Below are 12,507 nucleotides of genomic sequence, written 5' to 3'. Positions count from 1 at the left end.
CAGGAAAAGATTTGGGGGCGGGGGGGGGGTTCTATGCGTCCCACGGAGGGTCCCCAGCGTCCCCGGGGAGCGCAGGGAGTTGTGAAAAGTAACGCGCAACTGGCCACCGGGAGAATCCATTCCCTCCACCTTCTCGCTAGCACCTCCCACTTCTCTTTTTATAGCCGCCCTTTCTCTGAGCCAAGCTCAGGTTACCGGACCGGGAGTTCTCCGACCTCCACTTTCAGCCCTGCCCTCAGCCTCCGTCGGTGAGAGGCACCGGCCCCAGCAATTGGATTGGGCAGCCCGTCTTGACACACCACTGTGCTGAGTGCTCGAGGACGTGTTTCACCAGATGGTTGGGGTTAGTGTGTGTCATCACGTTCGAGTGGGGATTAGGAGCAGGAAGGCTGCCTCGCTGGAGCTGTGTGGTCTCCTGCAAGGGAGAGTTGCAGGCATCAGAACGACTTTGCTTGTGGAGCAGGAGGAGGGATTCCTTTTCTGCAGCCCCAGGAAAAGCAGGGTTTGTCCCCCCAGGTAAAGTCAAAGAATGCCTCTCTCTGCCTCTCTCTCTCTCTCTCTCTCTCTCTCTCTCTCTCGTTTGAATGGAATGCTAGCACAGCGCACTTGTCAAAGCCAGTTGTTACTATCTTCTCAATGCTGCTATTGTGCGGCTGACAGATAACAGGGAGCGTCGCTTGGGCTTGGCTGTCTTTGCAGAACCAGCACTCCTGCTGCCTTGCTCTCGAAGGTGTAGCTAAGGAAATGCCTTGTGGAGCCGTGTGTGTGCCCTTTAACATCCTCGTTGCAGACTCAAAGCGGGAGCTAGACATTGCTCCCCCAGGATGGATGAGGCCAAGAAAGCCTCCGTGTTAGCTTTCAAAATGAAAATTCACTTCCAAACTGTTGCATTTTACCGCTCCATTTATAAAGAGTCTTGTCAGGGTCTATTACTGAGCGGCTGGTAGAGATGAAATGCTTTCTTAACTGATTTTTGCAATGTTGATTGTGTCTGATTTACGATGGGCCGCGGTGTTTTTAAACCGTCTTGGGGATGGGGCTCTGAAGTTGGAAAACTCCTTAAGAGCAGCCGCAGCCCTCCGAGCAGCTGATAGGAGAGCTTTAAAACAAAAATGCTCAGAGCCAGAAGAGAAACAGAAAAGGAGGAAGTGGGAACATGCTCTTTAACTTAACCCTCAGCAGCTGCAAGGAGCAGTGGGCGGTAATTCATTTGCAGATCTGTTTGTGAAAGTTTTACAAGTCATTGAAAACTGCTGCAGCATCTCTGTAATGGACCATTAAAGCCACTACATTTATGGGTTTTAAACGGGCTATCTGAAGTGTTAATTAAATGTAAATAGATTTTTTTCTGGCTAAGTTATAAACAAGCGTGTTTTCTTTGTTTTTTAAAAAAAAGGTATTCATTATAAATTAATCATTGGAAATGAATGGTCATCCCGATGCTTGAGCAACAGATAATGAGTTTTCAACCTAATATGTAACGTAACCACTCTGCCCAAAGCACCCACCAAAATTAAGTCGAACTGAAAACAACAGTGGGATTTCCATACTATGCTTAGTCTGTGGTATAGAGAAGGCCTTCCAAATGGATGCCCTGTTTTTACAGGGATCAAAAACTAAATTTTCAGTGTTGAAATGTTTGATCAAGCTAGGGGAGTTGGTGAGGGACTCCTTTTGCGCCCTCACAGACTTGCCTCCCTCATCAATATTCATGTACCGGCGGTGCTCAGGAGTCTGGCTCCCAGCGGACTCTCACGTTGGGTGGAGAAACCCAACACCATTCTCACCCGCCACAGGTGAAGAGGCTCAATGAATAATACTGGATGCGAGCTCTTCTGAAATAGGAGCTGCTGAATAGGTTGCATAACAGGATTTATGGCTCGTGCTTTGTGATTTTTATATTCATCTGAATAAAGATGCCCATAAAGTTATGTTTCAAGTTGCATTATGTACACTTTTTACAACCAGATAGTCGATGTGTTGAATTCCCTTCTTAAAAAGTTATGATTCCGACACTATTTTAGTGTAGTGTTTACTCGTGATTCAGAAAGTGCTCCGGATATGGTCTGTGCAGTTCAATGAGAACATAGCCTCACGAGTAGCCAGGCGGTTCTTATGACTGAGCATTATCCGATTCCCAATATTTCATAACCCAAATAGGACTAAGTTCAGTTCGGAAGCTGGAGTCTTTTGGAATTCCAGTCATTCCATTTTGGCTTTACAGTGAGTGGAACTGGGGTTTGGGAAACTGGCCCATGCTGCCTCCGGGTTCGGACTACACACTGCAGATAGCAGGTCCGGTGCTGACTAGAGATGCCATTTTTCACTATCGCAGAAATATTTCAGGAGAAAATGTTCCTCCTCACAGCTGCGCTTCTCCGTGAGGTGCCTTGTGATGGCATCTTACAAAGGCAAGTCGCTTGTTGGCCACAGGAGCCCCACAAGCATATGTTGCTATTGTTGCAGACTGACCACCAGGCCACCTGCCCAGGGAGTCTGACAACATGGGGCAATCACCAACCTTCCCACCCCGACCCCACCACCACTGCCACCAAGTCAATTGTGCACAGGACTAGGCAAGATGGAAACAAGAGCCCAGCCGGTGTGGCTCAGTGGTTGAGCGTTGACCCATACACCAAGAGGTCTCCGGTTTGATTCTCACTTAGGGCACATGCCTGGGTTGTGGGCTCATTCCCCACAAGGGGCATGCAGGAGGCAGCCAATCAAAGTTCTTTCTCATCAATGTTTCTCTCTCTCTCTCTCCCCCTCTCCCCCTTTCTCTTCCTCTCTGTCTAAAACAAAAAAGTCAATAAAAATGTTTTTTTTTAAAGATGGAAACAAGAAAGGAAGTGTTGAGGAATAATCAATTCACACCTTGAGAAGACCTCATTGTGTGCGAGTCCCCCTAATATGAAGTCACTGAGCAAAACTTAAAAGGGTCTGCTTGAAAGACAGTGCCCACAGGGCAAGCCCAGTCCCTTGTCACATTCTGAATCGACTGTTCCAGATGGTACACATGCAGAGGCATATTTATGGTGACTTCTGCATACCTCAGTTTGACATTGGGATTCTTTGTGACAGCGCTTGGGCTGGTAGCACACATGAATTTCCCATCAGTGTTCCAACAGCTGTAAAAGTGTTTGAGCACCAGGGGTCTCTGGCTCAGGGAGTGAAGAACAACTGGGGTGCAGATCTCAGTTTGCGCTATTGATGCGTCCCGCTATCCTGGCATGCCATAAGGGGACGCATCTGCTAGGTGGAACGCGACCTGAAAGCTGGATTCAGTCATTTACAAAATCCATGTTTACGGTGGGATGGAAAACTAGGGTACATCAATTCAGGTAGTCACTGAACTCAAGGTAAATTATGAGTAGGGACCTTCATCAAAGAACTAAAAGGGTCCTACTCTGTTTTTTCCCCAAGGAAATTTAAGTGACGTCAGGGACATTGTTGTGGTCATTGCCGTTGTAATAATAGAGACAAATGGCAAATGTGACACTTGGCATTACTTTTCTTAAGTATATCTGTATATCCACATGGGGACGGGTAGGAGCTTGGTTCTTTTGTGTTTTAGATTTTAAATGGTTTTATTTTTTTTTAAAGATCCATGAAGTGGATTTCTGATACTGAGTATTGAGCTTTCCCCAACCACCACCATGTGGATGGGGCCAACCAATGGGTCAGGTCAAGACATCTGGTCTTTTTTGCCCTGTGCAATATTTTTGGATGGAGAGCATAAAGCAAATTTAAGGGAGTTAAAAATTTTAAGAAGGTGTTTCTAAGTAGATTCTTTTTAAAAAATCATAATTATTGACTTTGAAGAAAAAGAGGCTCATATATAAAATTAAGATTTTGGTCATATGGTAAATTTACCTACTTTAGGTTAGATCCATGGTGGAGAGGGGAGGGGGATTGGTATTTGAAAGATTTTTTTGGGAAAAAGTTTGTCCTAAATATGTTTCCTATTTAAAATATTTTCAATTCTATCTCAATATGCTGGGAAGAAGAAGAATTAGCCTGGTAGCTATTTTTTTTTTCTTCTCACCCCATAGCTAATCTGTCATCAGATTCTGCAAGTCCTTCCTTTCAAATGCCTCCACATCTGGCCCACAGCTACCACTCCAGTGTGATGAGCGTATCACATGTGGCTCATTACAACAACCTCCTAACTGGTCCGCTGCCTCTTCTGTCCACCATGGCAGACTGAGCTTCCACAAACACTTCTTCTGTCAAAGCTTTTCCCAGCTGGGGAGTCCCACATGCACCCTCGGTTTGAATTTCTCCGTCTGAGGGGCTGGCCCTCTGTTATTTGGCCCCAACTTTCTGACCCTATCTCCCACCAAATTCCTATAGCAACAGCAATCTCCCCTTTGCCTGCAGCTAAAGTGGCCATATTAATGTCCCCCGTTCATCTCTTCTCTAATCCTTAACCATTCCAGTTTTCTATCTGGTTGTCTGCCAAATGAGAATTTATCATCATGTACGTGGTTTCTCCTAGTTCTGTGTTACAAGACTGTGTGTAGAACGTCCTCATCACGTCTACGCCTACGTCCTGCAAAGTTTCAGCTTAAATTCCACCTCCTCCAAGAAGCCTCCCCTGACTACTACATCTCCTGGTGATATTTTCCTTAGCTTGAAGATGAGCATTAGTTACCTATGATTTACACTTAGCAAAATCACCCTGTTTTTTTATCCTGCTTTCTACTTTGCCTTTTTATTCCTTGACTCCTTAGATAGGGGGAAGTCTCCTAAAACATGGACTGGCCTGGTCCACTTTGAGCCCCACAGAAAACTTAGTATGTCAGTCATTAATTCTATCTATTTATGGTATGTCTTTAGCCATATCTTCTGCCACCAAAGACAGGGAGATAGAAAAGAGAGAGTGAGAAAGAGAGAGAGAGAGAGAGAGAGAGAGAGAGAGGAAACTGCTTTGGGCATTTAGGGATTTGGAGTAATTGAGTTAATGGATCTGTAGGTTGACAAGCTCACAGGGACATTCAAACATCCCAGGCACTTTCCCCTCTAGTTCTACCTACAAGAGGAAAGGGGTGGGGGGGTGGGGGAGGGGGATGATGAAACCTGAATGGTTGTAAATGGGGTAGCTTAGGAAAAATGCCTCTTAAACAGAATATGATATTATTGCCCCAAATTAAGCGTGTGTATCATATGAAAAATCCTTATCTACTTCAGTTTCCTATAACTATGGTAGAAATTACACCTATCAGCTGCCCTTCTATGTTATAAAATTTCAAATATGATTTGGAAGCAGGAAGGTACAGTCTTTGGGTTGAGACAGACTGGTGTTCTAATCCAGGCACCACCTCTCACTAGCTGTGTGGCTGTGGACCAGTGACTTCACCGCTCAGGTCTTAAAGTCTGTAAAGTGGAGATAAGAATACTTTCCTTGGGGATGTTATGCAGAAAATGCATTAAGCACCTGGCTCAGCTGCACGTGCAATACATGGAAGAGAAAGAAGGCTGGTTGGTGCATATAGAGATACGGATCTAGGTTACATGACTGTGTTCAACTTAGTATGTCAGTCATTAATTCTATCTATTTATGGTGTGTCTTTAGCCGTATCTTCTGCCACCAAAGACAGGGGGGGGAAGGGGGGGGAGAGCGAGAGAGCGAGAGAGTGCTGCTTTGGGCATTTAGGGATTTGGAGCAACCGAGTTAATGGATCTGTAGGGACAATGGTGACAGTTGAATACACTTTGCTGGGAGGAGCAGAGTCCTGGGTCCTGCATGAGAGGATAATAAAGAGCAGGCGCTGGGCCGCAGTGCTGGGGAAACAAAGGACTGAGCGGTGGACCCCAGCGGGGAGTGGAATTCGTCAAAGGTCATGTGCTCTTCTTCCTTCCTCCTGGCCCACTATTTAGAAAGAAATAATAACTTGGCAAAACATTGTAGAGAGTCAGGTCAAGCTTCCAGAAGTAATTGGTAAAGCAAGATACCATTTAGACAAAACAAAGGGGCTTGGACATTTGCCGTTCCTCATGTCCAAACCAAATGTAACAGAAAGCTGAAAGCAATCAGCTTGAGCTGGTCGGTTCCCAAACTCGCCATCCACCATCCACCATGCCTTCAACCCGTGGCTTTTCCCCACCAGGGCAGCTGGCTGAGAAGTCACCTAACAGAGCCTGAATGCCACTGAGCAACTAGGTCCTTGGACACCAGTCATTCAATTTCAGTTTTCAGGATCTAGGGTTAGATCAAAGAATATTCTCTCTGATCCTGATCATCTGGTCTGCACCTGCCCCAGGCCCGGGAGAGGAACGGAACGGAACTCCGCTAGGATGAAGGGCAAGGCAGGATTTCGGAAGACCCCTCCCTCTCCCCAGCAAACGTGTCTATAAACCTTTCAAAACGAAGCATAACAGTTTATTGCTTGAACTCGTCTTCAGCTGTAGCATCTAAACTAGCTCCATTTGCCCTCAGAATTCGTGATCCATGTTCAATCATGCATTCAAACTTTGTTAATTAAAGCAAAAATGTGGCTCTCCACTTACCTTCAAAGGTAAATCCTTTCCCATACTGGTTTTTAAAACTATACAGCTACAAATCAGTAGAAAACTATTTCTACATTTTTCTAAGATGTGAATCTAAGGAACTTGGACATGTCACTGTTTAACAGTAGTGGGTGACATTGATATTAAAGTGCAATGGTGAATAAATGAACAGTCACATCATGTTTCTGGGTAAGAAATCTTCATGAGAAAAGGTAGACTCTCCCAAAATTAATCTACACTCATTCAGGTAATACTAATCAAATCCTCACACAAGGTTAGGTGGCTGCAAAGAAGCAGTTTGGGAACCAGAGGAGCCCAGATGGCTCTGGTTAAGTTTCATCTGGATAATAAACCCAGGAGCAAGCCTAGACGCCTTTGCAAGGGAAGAGTGCCATAGCAACAAGGGGACTTGTTTTATCACACACCCGAGCATGTTATAAAGCTGTAGTTATTGAATTTTCTGCTCAATGGATGGCGATTTCCATTTACCTTTGTGTATTTTTGCTTTTGTTGCATTCTATTCAGTCTCGCTTCCATCATTTGTTGGAATTGCCCATATCTTCAGTTCAGCTACAAATGGCTGTTGCTAGAGATGAGTTATGTTGCCACTATTAACTGAAACCCCGAACCAGCCGTTTATTACTTTGTGTTACGGTTTTTCCCATCGGCAAAGAGGGCTACTAAACTACACGCAACTTGTCCACGCCATAGAATACGGAAAAGGCCTGGGACAGATTTGTCTCAAGAACTCAGGAAAATCCTTCAGAACCCTCTCCCATGATGAAAGAGGCCCAAAATATACCAATGTGAGCATCGTCCCATCTTCCTGAGCCATGACACAGCATTCCTAATAAACAACATGGAAATCTGAATTACAGAGAGTTTTGTATATTGTCCAATTTTGTAGTATGGCGGTGTAAGTCAGAGGCAACGCCTGCTACCTTAATTTAAAATAAAACGGAAAGTTAGACCCTTGTGAAATATCCCAGAGTCCTGGTGAGAAATGATTAATTGCATGCTGAGTGTGCTTTTATTGATAAGTTAATTTAGAAGTGTGCACCTGTGGATTTATCTTCAAGCTCGGATCACTAATAAGGCTTAACACCAAAATCACCTTTCTATAATATAACATGTCCTCTGAATAGACTTCCTGCCAGTTTAAAGCCTCCCCCTTAACCCTCACCTGCCAATAATTAATCTCCCCTTAAATAGAACGTCCTAGTAAACAGATGTGCTTGCTAGTGCGTCCAGATATTCTGGAAATCTCAGCTTTTAACTTCCATGTAAAAGAAATGCATCCCAGAAAAGAGAGGCCCCTACAAATCATATGCTCCTTTTTCCCTCTTGAGAGCTTCATGCTGCTAAAAGAAAGGAAAGTGTTCTGAGTGTAGCAGATGAAGAAAAGCACGGGGCAGGTAATATATTTTATTTAAGACACTAGAGGCTTCACGTGTGTTATCACCTTCTTTTTCATATATGACATCTCTATTTAGTTAAAGGGACTTGGGGGAACCTACTCAATATCAAACAGCTTAAATTACTTTTTAGCAGTTGAGTTGATGCCCTAAGGAGTAACCATACTGCACCTTCTAAATATAATCAGAGCCCAAAGGGACAGGCTTAAGAATGCTCCATCAATGTGTTAATTCATTTATTCCATATGGATTTTAGCACTTCCTGTGTAGGTATTTCTGTCCTAGCGCAGGGAGGAATACAAGATAATAAAGGACATTCTCCTTGCTCTGAAAAATATATATAATTTACCTGTGGGGGAAAGACATGAACACAAGACAACTCTTAGTAATCATGAAAAGGATTTTGTGGTTAAATATCAATTATTAGTACTAATTAAGTAAAAGATGTCAACAGAGCCCCCTATTGGAAGAGCTGGGACCTGAGCTGGGCAAGACTTTGCTCAATGTCCCTAAGCAGACGAATCAGCAGTGATTCATCACCTATAAACTGCGTGCGGACAATGTGTTTACCCTCTTTTTCACTGTTTTCCTCCCTCTAAGATGGAGATGTGTTTATCACAAAAGGCTGTTATAAAGGTTAAATGAGATAATAAAAATAAAATGCTTAGTACAGAGCATAGAATATAGTAAGCACTCAAATAGCTGTACTTTTTTTTTTTTTTTACAAGTAAAAAGAATGGGTGAGCTAGGGCTTGGAGTGAAACTGAGCGTGACATTTTCAAATAAAGACACAGTATTTTTTAAATCAGAGAATTGGCAGAGATGCAGTTTGGGAAGACAATGAAGGGAGACACTGGGCAAAGAGGAGGAGGAGGAAAGGTAGGAGGACTGGGAGAAAAGAGTGATCGACGACAAGAAGACAGAGAAGAGAAAGGAGGAGGAGGAGAAAGAGTAGGGTCCTCTTGTTATCGGGGAAGTTGAGGGATCCCTTTCCCCAGTGAGTGCTGGGAGTGGAGTTCTTACGATATCTGGAGAGAAAGAATTTTCTGAGACTCGCATGGGAAGACGGGTGATTTTTATTTGTGTAGAATTACATCTCTGTGTTTCTAAAGCCCCATTTCCCTTAATCCAGTCCTGGAAGAAGTACAGCTGGGGATTCAGTAGAGCTAAAAGCAAAGCCAGTGTCCAGAGTTTCCGTTCCGTGTTGCATCCAGGTCCCGTTCAGCATCAGGCTAGTTATAGCCCATTAGTCCATTGTGTGTGGGGTCCATATGATGGTGGGCCATGTGGGCAAATGCAGGGGAGCCAACTCTGAACTAAGAAAATGCAACTTGTCCACATCATAGAATACAGAAAAGTTGGTGGTGGAGAGGGATATATAATTTAAAGAGAGTCTAGAGACAAGAAGAGATGAAATATTTAAATTGCTTCTGCTCATGAACCTTCAGCTTCTACTTTGGAAGAGATAGGTTGGCATCCATTTGTAGAATATATGAATAACTTATTTTACAAATGGTAAAGGCACTTCCTTCTTCACTAGCCATAAAGACAAATCATTCCTAATTTTAAAGTTTAAAAAAGATTTCCCCACCCCCCTGCTTTTCTTTCTATGACCTCTTGCTTGGCTCTATTATTTCTTTTTTTCTTTAAATATATTTTTATTTCAGAGAGGAAGGTACAGGGAGAGAGAGATAGAAACATCAATGATGAGAGAGAATCATTGATGAATGCCTCCTGCACTCCCCCTACTATGGATCGGGCCCACAACCCAGGCATATACCCTGACTGGGAATTGAACCATGACCTCCTGGTTCGTAGGTTGACACTCAACCACTGAGCCATGCCAGCCAGGCTATTCTTTTATATCTCTTTCAGTCACACTTCATTTTAAGATCCTCTTCAAAATGGGACAGTCGTTTTTTTACTCACCTCATTATACTATTTTATTAGAGGTCAAAGATTATATTTACCATTTCAAACTCTTGCACTAGATATTGGGAGGCAGCATGATTGAAAGCATACGCTGCTTGAATCAGCAAGATTTGGAATTAAGATGTAGTCCTATTTCTAGAAATGTGTGGGAATAGCATTGACCTGCGGAGACTTGACAGCATTTTGGTTCCTCAAAAGAGACTTGGGTTCCATTCAAGTTTTTAATGAAGAGTTTGGCCTGATTTGTTTAACTCAACTGAGTTTTCTGAGCCATGTTCCCTGGTTCCTATGGGAGAGATGCCAGCCTAAGTATCAGTACCTGTAATCTATTTCTCATCCGTGGTTGCCATGCATGAGGGTCTAATTGGCATGAGCCAGTCTATATTTGGAAGCTACTAATGGCTAATGACTAAATTGGTAGTTCTTGAGATATCCACTTCAAGGAACCAAGGGGGAAAGATATCCACAAGTTAGAGCAGCGTTATTCAATCTGTGGGTCGCAACCCCTTTGGGGGTCGAACGACCCTTTCACAGGGGTCGCCTAAGACCATCGGAAAACACATATATAATTACATATTGTTTTTGTGATTAATCACTATACTTTAAATTATGTTCAATTTGTAACAATGAAAATACATCCTGCATATCAGATATTTACATTACAATTCATAACAGTAGCAAAATTACAGTTATGAAGTAGCAACGAAAATAATTTTATGGTTGGGGGTCACCACAACATGAGGAACTGTATGAAAGGGTCGCGGCATTAGGAAGGTTGAGAACCACTGAGTTAGAGCAATGAATGTCATTTGCAGCCAGCACAAAAGTTGGCCTTAGTGCGGAGCTTAGTGCTAGATCAGATCTCTTCATCTGGTACCCACTGAGGTCAAATGGCCTAATGTGTTCAAGCGGAGATTAGGGTGTGGATCAGAAGGTGGGGAAAGAATATCAATGCAGTCAAAACATGTTCTGTCAGAGAGTTACTTTTAAAAATATATATATTTTTATTGATTTCAGTGAGGAAGGGAGAAAGAGAGATAGAAACATCAATGATGAGAGAGAATCATTAATTGGCTGCCTCCTGCAAGCCCCCTACTGGGGATCAAGCATGCAATGCAACCTGGGCTGGGAATTGAACCAGCAACCTCCTGGTTTATAGGTTGACGCTCAACCACTGAGCCACACCAGCCAGGCAGGGAGTCACTTTTTTGACATAAGCATAAGGACAAAACAAACAAACAAACAAACAAAACCCACAGGATGCATATATGCATAGCCCATGGACACAGACAGTAGTGTGGTGAAGGCCTGGGAGGAGCAGGTGCGGGGTGGATGGAGTCAATGGGGAAAAAAAAGAGGGACATCTGTAATATTTTTAACAATAAAGATACATTTTTAAAAAACAGAGAAAATAAGCTGTATGCTTCACATATAGTAATTGTTACTCTCCTTAGCCATTTTGCTCCCAAAACAGCAATCCACTGATGTGCCATTCTGGTCCACCCACAGGTGTCTCAGAAGTGGAATTGGAGGTGTTCCTACAATTGCTTCTGCCACTGTCATAACTCCTTTGGAAGCTTAGGACACCCACTGGACCTCAGTGGCTTCAGGTAAATCATACTTCATGCTGGGTAAATTATAAATTAAAATATTACTAGCAATGAAATAAAATGTGCTAACTAATGAGAGTCGTATTATAGTTAGGAGAAAGAGGCAGGATGGTACAGTGAAGAAAACATTGGAAACCTGGATTCCAGAACTTGGCTACCATTAATCCTATATAACAAAAGCCTAATATGTAAAGTGTCCCCTCTGGCGGTCATTTGGGAGACTGAAACTTTGACTGCTCGCTATGATGTGCGCTGACCACCAGGGGGCGGTGTGGAACATGGCAGGTGTTGGAGACATGGAGCTGGGAGCAGGCGGCAGTGAAGGCGCTGCCGGCCCTGATGGGTCCCAATGAGAGTGGGACCGTGGTGGGATGGTGGAGCAGGTGAGCGGGCAGTGCCAGGCCAAGGTGGGTGCAAGCGGGGACCCGATTGCCCCAACAATCACCCTGCCAATTGCCCGGCAGATGACACTGAGGGAGCCGGGTGGGGCCCAGCCCCAATCGATCTTCCTGCAGGCGGGATGGTGGAGCAGCTGAGGGGATGGCACCAGGCCACGGCAGGGTGCCAGGCGGGGCTGCGAGGCTGGGGGCGCAAGCTAGGGCTGTGAGCCTGAGGGTGCGAGGCTGGGGCCCAATCCCCACAGGATACCCCCAAGGACCCCACCCATGCATGAATTCGTGCACCGGGCCTCTACTAGTGTGATACTGAGCAATTTCATTAACCTTTCGGTAAAATGCCACCCACCAACCTCTTTGCCTTTATTTTGCGTTCTCTCCATCTAGATTACATTATTCTCCTCTACATGGGAATTCTGTTCTTCCCTCAAGACAGGCCTAAATAAATACAGCATCCCTTTGAGACTAAAAATCATGCTGAAGGGGAAATGGGGGAGAACTTGAACCAATTCTGCATCACTCGTGCTTCTAAATTGAGCTTTATACTTTCTCTCTTTCTTAGATACCACTGTTAAACGTACCTTCCTTTAGCATTGTTGCATCCTGTCATTCTGTTATGCTAAAACAGCAATCTCCCAACTTCCT

At 44.0% G+C, this 12,507-nt stretch overlaps 1 protein-coding gene across 3 annotated transcripts in view; it reads left to right on the top strand.

The window, feature by feature from the left end:
• The first annotated feature begins 239 nt into the window (after nucleotides 1-239).
• SULF1 (sulfatase 1) overlaps nucleotides 240-12,507 on the top strand; it is a 158,334-nt gene continuing 146,066 nt past the window's right edge. For 2 of the 3 annotated variants that reach the window (XM_070392196.1, XM_070392193.1), the window contains exons 1-2: nucleotides 240-516; nucleotides 11,367-11,467. The gene's annotated coding sequence lies outside the window, so the exon portion shown is untranslated. The remainder of the gene's footprint in view (nucleotides 517-11,366; nucleotides 11,468-12,507) is intronic. The other variant, XM_070392197.1, reaches the window with a different exon arrangement.

This window comes from Myotis yumanensis, unplaced genomic scaffold (assembly GCF_028538775.1).
Source record: "Myotis yumanensis isolate MYYU_CA2020_CCGP unplaced genomic scaffold, mMyoYum1.0.hap1 SCAF_15, whole genome shotgun sequence".
NCBI lineage: Eukaryota > Metazoa > Chordata > Mammalia > Chiroptera > Vespertilionidae > Myotis > Myotis yumanensis.
Note: the sequence above shows the minus strand (reverse complement) of the source record. Positions and strands in the feature narration are given on the sequence as shown.